The 16114-nt window shown below is 46.5% G+C and overlaps 1 long non-coding RNA gene across 1 annotated transcript in view; it reads right to left on the reverse strand.

Moving 5' to 3' along the window:
• The window catches only part of LOC144673412 (uncharacterized), a 161333-nt gene extending 145556 nt beyond the window's left edge, over nt 1-15777 (reverse strand). The window contains exon 1 of the long non-coding RNA XR_013574303.1: nt 15682-15777. This is a non-coding gene — a long non-coding RNA (uncharacterized LOC144673412). The remainder of the gene's footprint in view (nt 1-15681) is intronic.
• Between the last annotated feature and the right edge of the window lie 337 nt (nt 15778-16114).

Below are 16114 nucleotides of genomic sequence, written 5' to 3' on the forward strand. Positions count from 1 at the left end.
CTTCAGCAGACGCTGAGATGCGCGCATGGTTGGAGAGACCATTATGGAAGCAGATCCTGTGCATTGGCATGACTAATGAAGAGATACAACTGCAGCTAACCCTCCAAGAGGTAGGTGTAGACCTACCTCCATGTTGTCTTGTAAGGAGTAAAGGTCACTAGCGCATTTTGCACACATTTCCAATAAAGAGTTTGAGACATCTCCCCTCAGATAACACAAGGGTAGAGTGACTATCATGAGTCTGGTAGACATCACATGAATATGAGGCTCACAAAGGGAGGCAATTACTCACTGGGAGTATGTCTCAACCTCGCAATGAGAGTGCACATAGATAAATATGGACGATGCTTTCGAATGACGAGGCCATTCTCATGAACAGCAAATGCATTTACGAAGGTGCATGATTTATACAGTGATTAAACACCCATGACACAGAAATTATGTCAAAATTTCATCGTTTTTCTAACTCTACTGCTACACCTGGGTACAGCCCTGACATTTGCAGCAGAGGTTGAGGCAGCCTGCTGACTGTTATGCCCAAGGTCTTGAGGGCCCCAGCCTGATAAGGGTCCCCTGCTCAGGGGCAGGGGCACCCTCCTTGTCCTGACTAGCTGGAGTTGATGGGGTCACAGGCAGAGCGGATTTGGAGTGGCTGGGCACCCTTGGAGTGTCCTGTGTGGAGGTCCCCAGGGCATCCGGCAGATGATCATCCTCACTGTGGGTGCCTGAGGGCCCCTCCCTGCCTCCTTGAGGATAAGGGGCACCTGGAAGGAGGTCAAAGTGCCCCACCCCCCTCTCACCTAGCCACTGATGGATCCCACAAATGCCTATGGCGATGGAGTGGAGGTCCAAGAACAAATCTGGCAGGATCCGCTGGAATAAGGTCTCCATGACATCTGCCAACCTTCTCATGGAGACCTTGAGGTGCTTGCATGCCGGAGCCACGACATCAGACAGAACACAGGCAGACTCCTCCATCCTTCCCTCTAGTCTGTTGACTGCCTCACAATTCTGCCTGATGTTCCCCTGTCTGTCATTGCATCTCCAGCACTTTTTCAGTGGCCACTTGCAGATGCTCACCATCTGACTTGGACTCAGTGGGTGGCCGATCTCCAGCAGTCCTCTGGGTTCCAGAGACCTGAGCTGTCCCTGCCTCTGACTGCTGTGGAGAGGTGTCAGTGAGGTTTCCCCAGAAAGTGACCCCGAGCCTAATCTAGAACTATGAGCCACTGGGGTGTGTGCCCCTGAGCTGGTGGAGGCTGCAGGTGAACACAGTGATGGGCCTTCCTCGATGGCTCCTCAGCATCCTCCTCTGAGGTGGGCTGGGGGCTGGGGTTTATGTTGGCCCTGCTGGTGTGCCTGGACCTACTGGTGCCTGTAAAAGAAAGAAGGTGGATTTAGTTGATGAACAGGCTGAATACAAGATTGCCTGTCACCCACTGAGAATGTCAGGATGTGATCAACTCATGGAGGGTTCATCTGTTCTGGGTTGCTGGGAGAGTCCGATCTCGCCTTCCCCACAGGAGCGATCCCTCCGTCCCTCCCCCCACTCTCCCCCCCCCCCCCCCCCACCGCCCAATTCGGCGACATCCTCCTGAGAGAGTGAGCTCCTGAATATTGGCCGTCCCTCCTCCAGTCTGGGATCTCTCCCTCCTGTTGTGGACAAGCTTGGCCTGCATGAAAACAAATGAATGGAACGTGATGAGAAGAGATGGAGGACAGGTTGGGAAGCATGCACGCCCACTGTGTGTGCTGAGCCCTCCCCAGTAAGTGCTGAGAATGGAGTTTGTGCATCATGACAGATGAGATGCTGGTGATGTTAAAATGTTTGTGAGACAATCAGTGCTGATGTGTCCCCTGCTCATATTGTAAGACCCCTGAGTACTGTAATCCCTTGAGTGCATGATGCCATGATGAGGGTGTGAGATTGGAGTGAGCTGAAGGGTTACTTACCTTGGGAGAGCGGATGAGATCATTCATCCTCTTCCTGCACTGGATGCCATTTCTGGGGAGGTTGCCCGACAGGCTGACCTCCCTTGCAACTGCCTCCCAGGCTGGCAAGGTGAGGTTGGTGGGCTTACTGGAGCCATCCCTGGGATAGAGAGCATCCCAGCGTTGGTGCCTCAAGGGAGTCATGGCTAAACCTTGGGGCAGCTTTCTTTTGGTCCGCAGCCATCTCGAGGCATCTCCTGGAGGCAGCTGGGATGGAGAGAGTTAATGTGTGTGTTCAGGCGGCGTTTAAATATGGCACCCGGACCTTTGACCCCATTAGATAATGCGGGTCAAACAGTTCAGTAGCCAACGTACCATGCGATTCAGAGAGATACTTGATTGTACATAATTAATTAGCTTCTGAGTGTGAAATCAGGCACAAATTCTCACCACTCCAATAAGCGGGAAACGCACCGTGGAACCTGCCCGCCATAGCACTTAGTTTCAAACACAGAAAATTCCACCCTATAGTTCTGCTTCCCTTCCAAGTCAGATCAGGCTTTATTCTAGATGTATAGTAAAATTTGAGCATCGGCGAGAATCAGATCATTTAACAATGGTACTGTTGTCGTATGGTAGGTTCAATTTACTGATGGCTTACCTCACAAGGTTTTCTGATAGTCCCTCAATATAATCAGTGAAAATTTAAAATAAGCACAATTTTATCCATAACTGCATAAAATATTTTAGATGCAACTAATTTTAGTTAAGTAGTGCAGAACTTGTGTATTGCTGAAAAAAGAGAGATGTCAAAGCTTTTTGTCTTACACTCTTCAGGACACTCTCAAGAATAACAATATGAGGGAAGATAACAATTTATACTGTATGTGAATCTTCACATACAGTATAAATTGTTGTCTTCCCCCTATATTGATATTCTTGCAAAGTGTCCTGAAGAGTGCACGACAAAAAGCTTTGACATCTCTCTTTTTTCAGCAAAACACAACTAATTTTGCACTACCTCATTTAGTTGTGTTACGGCTGCTTTTTCCAAACACAGAACTAAGGCTCCTTCATTACAATGCTATGTAGAAAAACAATATGTACATAAAATCTAAGGGCATATTTTATTGTGACTATTAGTACCATTTATGTGTGTACGTGTGGATAAAACAAAAGGATGCGTACTTACCTGTAGTATTTTCATCTGATTGATGAAACAGATTTTTTTTAAAGCATTTTGACTATTGTCATTTTCTTCCTATATGACAGTATCGAATTCCTATTTAATGCAGAGATTGGAAAATATAGCTAAGATTGCTCTTTACTTCCAAGATGCAACCTGTTAACTTCTGGACCATTCTGTAACATGTTGGCTCTCTCAATTCTGCTTTCAGTTATTTATAATAACAGTAACTTGGTTTATGTTAAAAACTATTTTATTTTTCCTGCAAAATATGATGTAAATGCTACATTTTTTCGTGTTTACACACAACTAAAATGCTACATAATTCAAAATAGTTCAATTAAACATATGGCATAACCAGATACTTTTATTATAATGCATTTGTATTTTTTTGGTATGGCATCGTGATATATCAGTACAATATAAATACTTATTTACCTTAGAAAATCTGGCTTCCTGTTCCTAATGTATAGAATGAAATATAATAACCTAGCTCCATCAGCGATATTAAACTCTGTTCCATGTAGAACAGTAAAATCTGAATATAAAATGTTACTTATGCTGATCCAACACCTCCAAATTGGTGTATTTGATATTTTAATTCAACCAGTCAATGAAATAACCACTATTAATGATACAAAACAACACAAAAAAGAGTGATAATCACAATTCTTTATACCTACTAGTCAACCTCCCACTGCTTTGCACATATGGAGAAAAGATAAGCTTGAGGCCAAACTGGAGCAGAACAAATAAGCATAATTCAGGATTCATTTTAAAATCATACATTTGATCCTTTTTTTATTTTTACTTATAATTTCTGTTATTTGTTACAAATGTGTCTACAAGCAGGATGGTGTAATTACAATATGACACATTAACATATAATTATAAATGTAGAAATTTGGAGTTTATATGATTATAGAAAAGTGTAAGATTGACGGCCAAATTTTTCCAGATATGCACTAAGTGTGGTAGCGGGCGGGTAAAACGACGTTTTACCTGCTAGCCACAATGCTGGGTTTTCACGCCATTTCGTCCCAAACCTGTCTCGTTATTTCCGACTTCCGGGAAACACGCTGTTTCCATGGTGGGTGGCCTCTCATTTGCCCACCCGCCATCACCCCGCCGCCACATCACACTGGGCGCCATGTTTAAAGTCCAGCCACTAGCATACATCTCAGTGCTTCCAGACCACCATTGCTGCACGGAAGACATGGCCCTGAAACTGAAAAAGACTGCAGCCCCCTGGTTTAATGACAGGCCTCTCAAGCAACGTTTGGATGCCGTGGAAGCCCACCATGATATCCTGTACCCCCACTCTGGTCACACGAAGGGCAGCAACATGACCAATGCAGCTTGGGAGGCGGTGGCAGCGGTCATCAGAGCCAACGCCCTTCAGAAGAGGACAGCCACCCAGTGCTGAAAGACGATGAATGATCTCCTCCGTTCCACCAGGGTTACTCACTCTTTTCATCACTCTCAGCGCACACACTCAAACACAGCACACACCTACAGGGCCCTCACTCACTGCCAGTTTAAGGGACATCACCATTCACGCTCTCACACTCACGATCATTGTCCTCATCCTAGCCATGGGACCACACAACACCCACACATGTCAGGCATACTTATCATCTGTCCATCAGGATTCCTGCTTACACTTTTTCCATCTCTATCCATGCAGGACAAGCTGACATACAACAAGAGGGAAAGGTCACAGACTGGTGGCAGAATGCCTGAAATCAAGGTCCTCATGAACTTTGAAAACAGAGCCATCCAGCTGGCCGGTGATGACCAGGACCAGTCCTGTCCTGACAGTGAGATCGGTGGTGCTGTGCCAAGTGTGGACCAGCAGTGTAAAGTCCATTAGACAACCATGCTGTGAGTGATGTGTCCTGTTTCACAGGCCACTGCCATGTACTAATTATCTCTCCTTGCTTTCGAAGGCACATCTGGGAAACAGGCAACAGAGCCCATGACCCAGGGCCTTCAATCAAGCTCCAAAGAAACCTCTGAAGAGGAATCTGAAGGCACCCTCCTTGAAGCCCCGTCAAAGTGCTCACCCACACACTCCATCAGTGCAGAGACACACACCTCGGTGGGATCTAGCTTTAGAGTAGCCTCGGGATCGCAATCTGGTGAGCACATCGTACTGTCTGATCCACAGCAGGCGGAGGCAGGGACTTCCCGGGTGCCCAGAATTCGGAGGATTGCTGGAGGCCAGAATGTTGCTGAGTCTGAACCAGATGATGAGCCTCTGGACTCGGTCATGTCACAGTTGATGGAGCTGCAAAGGCAAGCTAGGGAACATCAGGAAGGGATGTCCGCTGCACTCCTCAGATTGCAAGGCACGATGGAGATGTCTGTCTCTCCAAGTCTCGGCCCTCCAGAGGATGCCCGCCAAAGTCATCACAGACAAGGTGTCACAGTCAGCAGGCTGCCCCCACCTCTGCTGTGGATGTAAGGGGAGCACCAAGACGTAGCGGCAGGGTTAGGAAAGTTAAGGAGAACGAGTTGCACAGCCTGGACATGGGTGTTAATCACTTGTACATAATGTTCACTATTGTCAATAAACTCTCAAGGATGTCTCCCTGCCTATGGCTCTTTGTTGTGATGAGCAGTGTTCTTGTCACTCAGCTGTGAAACCTTTCTGCACAAGATAAAGGCAGGTGTCTCAATCCAGGGCCTCTTCCCTCTGCTCTGTGCAGCCTTCGGACCAAAGTGATGGTCTGGCCTCACACTCTCTAGAAACATTACTGATGCCTGCACCTCGGCGATGCTGACCATGGCTACCAGAATGTAGAGGGCAGGTGCCACAGAGTTCTCTCATTCTCTCGATGTGCTCTCAGCACCTTTATGGAGGAGCTGGCCCCCATCTTTGTAAACCACTGATGTTGTGCTCCAGCTCTTGAATGGCTTAGTTTCTGAAGGTGAAGAAAGCATCAGATGCTTCTAAAGTTTCATGGCTGCGTCTCTATGATATGACTCTGATCACAGAGGCGCAAGCGAGCTGCCTTCAGCCAGACAGCAGTCAGACATTCTCAGAGGCAATGTGAAGATTTATGGAGTGTCCTCACTGCATGTCGTCATCATCCTCCTGCTGTCGAATCACTATTAGCGCTCCTGCTGCACCTCCATGACAGGAGCATTATCACAGAGGGTATTCACACTGCCATAAGCCAGACTGGAGTCAAGTGTTCACAAATACGATGTGAGGAACTATGGGGGCACAGCACTGCATGTCATCACCATCCTCCATAAATCTAGCAGCTATGAAGGCCTCCCGAGCATGCCTGCCTCAGTTAGCCAATGCAAGGGCCTCATCCCCATCATCGTCGCCTCCAAGGACCTCCTCACCCTCATCCCCATCGGCATCCTCCTCTTCAGGGGAGATGTGCAGCTCCTCCATCTTCTCCTCAGCCAGCTCGTCTCCTCATTGCAGCACCAGGTTGTATAGGGCACAGCAGACAACGATGATGCGTGACACCCTCTGTAGACTGTATTGCAGGGCTCCACCAGACCGGTCCAGGCACCAGAACCTCATCTTCAGCCTCCTGATGGTCTGCTCCACCAAGTTGTGAGCTGCAGCATGAGCCTCATTATAGCATTGCTCTGCTGCAGTCTGAGGCCGCCACACGGGTGTCATCAGCTATGTCCTCTGTGGGTAGCCCTTGTCCCCAGGGAGCCAACCCTGCAGCTTCTGTGGGCCCTGGAAGACTGCAGGGATCTGTGACCGACTGAGGATGTAGGAGCTGTGCACACTCCCTGGAAACCGTGCGCACACCTGAAGGATGAGTTTGTGGTGGTTGCATACCAGCTGTACATTCAGCGAATAGAAGTCCTTGTAGTTGATGTAGTCCATCGTGTGTTGCATTGGAGATCTGAGCGCCTCATGAGTGCAGTCAATTGCACCCTGCACCTGTGGGAAACCTGAGATCTGGGCGAATCCAATCACTCTCTTGCATTGTGGCAGTCCCGGTCCCGGGCAAAATGCACAAAGCTGTGTGCCCTTGTGAAGATGGCATCTGTGACCTCATGGATGCATTTGTCATGTAAAGCCATTGAATATAGCGCACAAGCATTCGAGGTGGTGGGGTGGGGTAAGATGGGCGAGGGAAGTGGCAACGCATTCGGGAAACCTGTAGAAAGTGACCATTCCTCTGCAACTGAGACTATGTGCCGCCACATTGATATAATTGGGGTTGGCTCCTAGTTTATCTGCCCACTCAAGCAATGCAGAGACATCAAAGTGCCACCAAGTTCCCCAGAGGCTCCCCACCACACCGCCCCCAGCACAGACTGCACATTCATGAGCTCTTTAGTGGACGGCAGAACAGTTGGACTACTGCACATGTTGTACAATTTTCTCCCTAAATCTGGCCATGGAGCAGTCACTGCTGGAGGTGCTCACAGCCCCCTTGCAATGTCATCATCCCGGTTTGGACCAGTCTCCCCCATGGTTCAAGCTAACAGGGCAGCCATGCAGTGCACTAATCTCTGGCCATCCAAGTGGTGGCCAGCATTCTCCAGGAAGCGTTAAGGGGCCATCACACTTAACCAGGACAGGTTCTTAGTACACCCATGCTAACCATGTGTCTCTCTCTTTCATCCTGAAGAAGGACTACATCATGGAGCCGGATGAACTAACTGTATGCCTGATGGCCTACAGGATGTGAAGAAGATGGAGGAAAGCGCGACTGAGGCTCCTGGCTGTGCAGAGGCAGGAGCAGCACCCTCAGGAAGAAGGGGTGGCTGGGGCTTCTGCACGTGCCACCCAAGAGCCACAATGAGTCATCGCAGGCCAGCGCCTCGTGACATCTAGGGCCTATGGACATCGCCTTTCATTCCTGCAGATGATCAAGAACTAGTGTCACCGAAGTCTACGAATGTCTAGGGAACTGGCTGCTCACATCTGCCACTTACTGCAGGACTTGGCGCCAAGGGAACATGGAAGACATCAACTACCAGTGGCTGTGAAAGTGACTGTGACACTCAATTTTTATGCCAGTGACTCCTTTCAGGGCTCCACAGGTGACCTCTGTGGGATATCACAAGCGACTTGCCTGTGCCTGAGCTGAGTGCAGAGCATGCAGTCCAGTGGGCAAAGCTGCCATCAATTAGTCAGGTGGAGCAGGGCAGAGGTGGGTGGGATTTCGGACAACCATGAAGCGCACTACACACGGTGGCCAGAACTCCCCTGTATGCGTGAAGGGGCTTTCAGGCTTAACCAAGAGAGGCTCTTTGGGCACACATGCTAACCCATGCATCTCTCTCTTTGATCCTGCAGGAGGAGAACATCAGCATCGTGGAGCTTGGTGATTTAGCGGTGGGCCTCATGGCTTACAAGGAGCAGGGAAGAAGAAGAAAAGTGTGGCGGAAGTGCCTGGCTCAGCAGAGGGTGGAGAACCTCCCTAAAGGTGAAAGGGCGGCAGGGCCTGCTGCGCGCGCAGCTGAAGATCCAGGGATGCCATCGCTCGTAGATGCTTCGCTAGACCCAGGGTCTTTAGACGGTGTTTGTCATTCCTGGAGATGACTGAGAACCAATGTTGCTAAAGACTGCGCAGATTTAGGGAATTGGTCGGTCACATATGCCACCTGCTGCAGGATTTGATGCCACAGGGACTCGGAGGGCATCCACTACCATTGGCTGTGAAAGAGACGGAAGCGCTCAATTTTACATTTGTGGCTCCTTCCTGGGTTCCACAGGTGACCTGGGAGGGATCTCGCAAGTCTCCATGCACACGTGTATTTTTAAAATGAGGTTCCGGTGCCTCAACAGGTCTGGTTGAGCACTGTAATAGAGTCCCCAGAGGGTGTCACGTATCATCATAACTTGCTGTGTGCTACACAACCTGGCACTGCAACGAGGGGAGGATCTGGCTGAGGAGGAGATGGAAGAGCTGCATGCACATCTTCACTGATGAGAAGAATGTCGAAGAGGATGATGGTGATGATGTCCTCGAAGGTGAGGATGCCAGTGATGAGGCCATCGCACTGGCCAGACTGAGGCAGGTGCGCTCGGGAGGCCCTCAAAGCCGCAGGATTCATGGAGGATGATGACGAGATGCAGTGAGGACAGTCCTGACATCCTCACCTTGCATCTGTGAATGTTTGACTCCTGTGTGTCTGATGGCAGCGCACATACCCTCAGTGCTTAGGGTCATGTCATGGAGACGCAGTGGAGGCCCTAATAGGTGCTAGATTCCGGGAGTATGATGACGACATGCAGTGAGGACACTCCATAGATCTTCACATAGCCTCTGTGAACATTTGACTCCTGTCTGGCCGAGGGCAGCCCGCTTACACTCTGTGATCATGGAGATGTAGTCGTGAAACTTTAAATGCACCTGATCCTTATTCATCCATCAGCACCTGACCCCTTCAGGAGCACAGCATCACTGGTCATAGATGCTGAAGAGATGGGGGCCAGCCCCACCATAAAGATGCTGAGAACACAAAGAGAGAATGAAGGAACTCTGTGACGCCTGCCCACAACATTCTGGCAGCAATGACAAGCACCATCGAGGTGCAGACATCACTAATGTGTCCAGGGAGTGTGAAGTCGGACCATCACTTTGGTCTGAAAGTTACACACTGCACAGGGAAGAGACCCTGGACTGAGATACCTGCCTTTATCCTGTGCAAGAACCAAGGTTTCACATCTGAGTGACACAAACACTGCTCAACATAACAAGAAGCCATAGGCAAGGAGATATTCTTGGGATTTCATTTACAATAGAGAACATTATGTACAAGTGATTAACACCCGTGCCCAGGCTGCGCAACTACATCTTCTTAACCTCCCTAGCCCTGCCGCTACGTCTTGGTGCTCCCCGCCATCCACACTGGAGGTGGAGGCAGCCTGCTGACTGCTACGCCCTGTCTGTGATGACCTTGGTGAGCGTCCTCTGGAGGGCCGAGACCTGGAGGGCCCCAGCCTGCTTTCGATATCCTGCTGTGGGCCAGCTGCACCCTCCTCGGTCTGTTGAGCAGGAACTGCTGGGGTCACAGGAAGAGGGGATTTGGATCGGCCGGACATTCCTGGAGTCACCTAGGTGGTTGGCCCCAGGGTGTCGAGCTGCTGATCCTCCTCCCTATTGGTTCCCCAAGGTCCCTGGCTGACTCCTTGAGGAGAAGGGGAAGCTGGAGTGAGATCGAGCTGCCCTGCACCCCTCTCGCATTGACACTGTTGGAGGCCAACTATGGCGTCAGCGATGGAGTTCAGTCTGCACAGCAGTGCAGGACCGATGTCCTGGACAAAGGTCTCCAAGGCAGCCACCACCCTGCCAGTGTTGACCTCATTGCGTTGACATGCCGGCGCTATCACCTCAGACTGAAGATGGACAGACTCCTCCATCGTCCCTTGCAATTTGAAGAGTCCATCAGACATCCCTTTTGATGTTTCCATGATTGCCTTTGCAGCTCCATCAACTGAATGAGGACCGAATCCAGAGGCTCATCATTTGACTTGGACTCAGCAAATTCCTTGCCTCTGAGTGCCAGCGACCCTGGATGCCCCTGCTTCTGTCTGCTGTGGAAGAGATTGTGTGGTGTGCTCACCAGATTGTGATCCCGAGGATACTCTATATCTAGGTCCCAAGGAGGTATGTCACTGCGCTGGTGGAGGGTGTGGGTGAGTGCCATGATAGGTCTTCAATGGTGCTGCCCTCAGGGTCCTCATCCAAGGTGTTCTCTTTGCTGGGGTTGGGGTCATGGTCACCTGAGGGCAACGTGCCAGATATGCCTAGGAGAGAAAGTGAAGATTATTAGTGCTTGACAGCTGCGTTGAACACAGAACATTGGACTCAGAGTAGCGTTGACAGAGGAATGATGTGGTGCAGGATCCTAATGTAGGTTTTCGCTACCGACCTCACCATCGTCGCAGGAATGGTCACTGCCATCTCCAGCCAGCTCCAAAGCTCAACTCTCAAATGGAGTGAGGACCTTAATGTCCAGCACTCCATCCCCAGTCTGGGACCTCTCCCGGTGATTACATAAGTGCATAAGAAATAGGAACAGGAGTAGACCATTCGGCCCCTCAAGCCTGCTCAGCCATTTAATAAGATCATGGCTGATCTTGTGTTTCGATTTCCACATTCCCATCTAACCCCGATAACCTTTGGTTCCCTTGCCTAATAAGATTGTGCGCTATATTGTCCTGCATAAAAACAGATGGCGAGTGTGTGAGCAAGGTGCATGCCAGGCCAAATAAGAAGGATGGCAGGCATGCATGTGTGCTGAGATTATTAGTGCTTGGCAGCTGACGATGACTGAGGAGGCAGTCTCCAGATCTCCATCTGTGGCCAGATGGAGATGTGAGGGTATGAGTGAGAGAGTGAGTGGTGATGTCACTTGAGCTGGCAGTGAGTGAGATGTCAGTGAATGTGTGAGGGGCTTGTGAATGCGTGAGTTTAGAGTGATAAGATGGTTGATTTACCCTGGGAACAAATGAGATTATTCACCCATTTTCTGCACAGGGTGGCCGACCTCTTGTGCACAGCATTGGCACTGGACCCCTCTGCCACCGCCTTTCAAGCCAGAGCAGTGAGACTGATGGGCCTTCTGCAGCCATATTGGGGTAGAGGGCTTTGTGGTGGGTCTCCGTGGCTTCCAGAAGGTGTTCCGGGAATGCATCACTAAATTGGTGGGCTGCAATCTCCCTTGCTTTTGGGGCCATATTTTCAGTGGAGCAGTCCTGGGCTGCAGGCATTGAGAAGTGTGCGCCCGGCTGCAGTTTAAATATGGTGCCCAGCATGAGGAAGCAGCAGGGTAATGGCATAGTGGGCCAGTCAGAGACCTGCTGCCAGTGGTCCATGACTGCATAATTTATGAGGCAGGAAGGGGATGATATGGCGCGAAAACCTACCATTGCGGCGGGCGGGTAAAAGGACTTTTCTCACGCCCACTACCTCACTTAGTGCAAATCTGGGACAATTCCGCCCTATGGGTTAAATATACATTGCAGGAGCAATTCCAATGATGTCTATTGCCCATCCATGATAGAACTGCCCAATTTTCATTCCACTGAAATTCATGGACTCCATCAGATTATCACCCATGCAGTGAAGTTTAATATTAACTCCCATCTGGCCCTGCTGTCTTCTTTGCAGTCCATTCCACACATTTATCATCCACTGGCTAAGGTGTCTGGACAAATCTGAACTGTTTGTATACCTTTTCTCTTCTAAGCTTGAGCCTGTGTGGTTCTAGAGTATATGCCAACCTCAAACATAATATTAGTGTTCAATGTATCTATTTCCTTCAGGATTTTGAATGCATGAATGATATCTCCTTGAGCTTTCTCTTCTCCAGACTTTTCAACCTCTCCTCAGCTTAAATGCCTTAAACTATATTTCTGCATAACTGCTCTTTTCTGTACTTTCATTAATGCCGGATGTGTAGTACCGCACCTAGAGTTGCATTTAGCATTCTCGCTGTGGCCATATTAGTGCCTTGGAACTGGCTAACACCCCAAGGTACAATTAGCTTTTCTTATTGCTATTATGAACATAGGAACAGGAGTAGGCCATTCGGCCCGTCGAGCCTGCTCTGTCATTCAATTTGATTGTGGCTAATCATCTGCCTCAATGCCACTTTCCCACACTATCTCCATATCTCTTGATGTCATTGGTCTCCAGAAATCTATCAATTTCTGTTTTGAACGTACTCAATGACTGAGCTTCCACATTTGAAATTTGAAGGGCGGTACAAAGTCATAGTTTCACCAAATTCCATTTATAGTTGGACCTTCTACCCAACTGGAAGCAACTCTTATCACAACCAAATGGTATCCACTCCCAGGTGTTGGTACATGTCCTTCCAGCCACTTGCTCAGGACCTGTGTTGTACCCAATGATGATAACAGCAGAGCAGCATTATTTAAAAGCACTTTGCATTGTATAGAAATTTAATTAATTAAAAACCTTTGTAACTTTGAGAACGTTGTCTGTTAGTTGCCTCATGCTGTATAAAATTAGCCCAGAGAGATATGTTTGAAATTATTCAAATAAGGTCACATTATCCACTTTGTCAATTTCAAAATAAGGAACCAAAAAAAAACCCTATTTGTTTTATAGCACTCATCATGTACCAAGATTGCACACCATTGTTAAGAGTATCAGCTAAGGACTCCTGCCTTTATCCTGCATTTTGTGCATTTAACCTCATAACTTGATTCATGAGATACTCTGCAGCCAAGCTAAAAAGACTTTTCAAACGCTCTTTTCCCAGTTACTGGGAGATAATAATGGACATGCAATGCAATATTTCCTGAAGGCTATCTGGATAACCATTAAATCGACAGCCACAAGGAAGTCCATGTGAAATGCTCTTTAGGGAGCTCAACAATCCAGTTAAATTTCACATGAAGATTGCGCATAACATTCTTCCCTAAGAGCACACTTACTTCAACTATCCGTTTTTTGGCTTCAGGGTGTTTATATGCTTGTTAATTTTAAGCTGACTAAAATGTTTCCAAAGCAGATTGGAGAAACAGTGTTCTCCTATAAACAGGTTCACTGTGTAAATAGTTGGTAGTTTTTGAGAAAGCAAGCCTGGATCTAGTTCCAGCTGATTTGAATTACACTTATCCAAATAACTTCACCCTTAACACATAAATGGAACTTTAGTGCCTTCAGCAGATAACTCATAAACACACACAGAAAATAAAATCTAAAACAGTTTGTTCAAATGTTATGTTTGATCATTTCTAACAAGACGACAATCTCTGTAACATTACAGTGGAAATATGATCTAGTTCATCCCATATGCTCCAAACAGAATCCTAAATTCCTTCAATCCCTTGCTTCTTATAGGCAGACACATGCGCTGGAAGATTTTAAAAGGAATTTTTAACAATCATAAAATAACATATCAAACCAACCTTGCAGTGTGCACAAAAATTGTAAAAGAAAAGAAGCATTTTTTTTTTTCCTATTTTTAAAGCCAAAGAAAAGCCTTGATCAGCCCTTTTTCTTGAGCTACTGTACTGCAGTGATTGGCAGGGCATTAAATAGGGCTTTGTGTTGGCCATAGATTGGCTCCAGAATAACCAGGATGTCGGATTACATCCTGCAGACTTAGTGACTCCATGCAGCCCCTATGATAAATTTTGCAATATTTGGGGGAAAACTTATTTTAAGCCTAACCATAACCTTTCATGAGGTTATTCGCCAAGCAAAATGTCCATCGACTGACCTAGAATATTAGGTAACCAGAACTAAATGAGCTCTTTTGTGAGAACTAGCACAAAAATGTCAAACACAAAAGCTGTACAAGTAATATGGGACTGACTTAGGAAAGTAAATGTGTGACTCCTACCTCTGTGTTAAACAAGCATCAGTAAATGAATGCACAGGGGCCAATGAAATGGAGTAAAACTCATTTAATGTGAGATAACAAATGGTAATATGCTTCTAAATGCTTAATCGTGTTTAATGACAGACCTGTGCGCTCTTACCCTACCATTAGCTTAATCCTTTTTACCAAGTGACTAATGGAAGGTGATATGGCAGTATCATTTAATTATTCATATTCAATGGTCAGTTTACAAAGTGTCGCAGAGATTTAACTATGTATTAAGTATAATGAATCCAGTGATATTTATACGCTACAATAAACCTGCTCATCACCGTAATCCAGAGGAGTTGCAATCCCTGTTAGTTCTTTTTAAAACTCAACCGCTGATGTAATTTTAATTATGTATGATAATCCAATCAGGAAAAAGAAATTCAGCATCTAAAATGCACTGTACTTGCTGCAATACATTACCGATAGGCTGATAAGTAACAGCTTAGTGCAAGTTATCAGGGCAACTAGCCCAAATTTGAGAAAATGTAGATACAAATAGTGTTTCATTTTTATGGGGTGTTAAATAACATTTTTAAAGATTAATTCTATGCTATTTCCTTTGAATATAGTCTTGGATTTTGGTATAATTTATTGAATAAAAGTATACCATTAATCAACTTATAAGAAAAGCAAGTAATTTTTAAAAAATATTATTCTAAGATAAAATTCTGACATTTACTTAAATAAAAGTCAACAATTTCCTTTATGCTGCAGCTCATATCATAAAACAATATTAGTTTAGTAGTTTATCTAAAGAGCATATTTAAACCTCAGGAAGCCCATCTGAACAAGATATCTCCACACTGGGCCTCAGTAAATCAATATTTAGTACATTCTGTTCATACATGCTTTCGTATTACATTTCTAAAACTTTGTTTATAACTGGAAAAAATATTTTCTGTTGAAGTTGAATGGTGTCTTATTGATACTGAAGTGAAATGAGAATGACTTTAGCACTCATTCTTATTCTCTGGATCACGTAGTATGTCGTGGACCAGAATCTGGTGATATTGTTTTTAATAGTAAAACATCATTTCTATATTTGCCTGCATGAGCTCTTGAATTGCCCAATCCTTTGATTCCCTCAACTAGTGGAAGCAATTTTGTGTACACAGAAATATGAAAAGCATGAAAGGTGGAGCAGCTCACTCACTTTCATCAAAGTATCACTTTCCAGCCTCAGTGAATTTATCCATTATTGTATTACGTACCTCATATAACTGGCTCTTGTTTCACCATCTCACCATTCTGACTGCAGATGAACGGATCTTTCAAACTGAGCTTCCAGGCAAATTCTTCGGTAGTCTAATAGAAACTGTTACAAATTCTTCTTGTTGAGGGTTACAGGCCCTCCTCTGTTGGCAGTTTGCTCTGAATTTGATGCCTGGTTAGGTTAGACCATGTTGCTACGACTGATGTAACTATCAAGCAAACCTTTCAATTTCGACCTCCAAATGTCCAGCACCCTTTATCTCCTCAGATAGAGAAAATGACCTCGATGTTTTATCAAGGGCTCTATTTTGCCTTCACTTTATCAGGATGCTACAATGTAACCACATGTAAGAGTTCACAAAAATTGTTAAAATAAATTGCAGCTTTATCTTTGTAGTAGTTTGTTTGGTTTTAATTTGATTTTGCGGAATA

This window comes from Cetorhinus maximus, chromosome 3 (genome assembly GCF_964194155.1).
Source record: "Cetorhinus maximus chromosome 3, sCetMax3.hap1.1, whole genome shotgun sequence".
Classification (NCBI taxonomy): domain Eukaryota; kingdom Metazoa; phylum Chordata; class Chondrichthyes; order Lamniformes; family Cetorhinidae; genus Cetorhinus; species Cetorhinus maximus.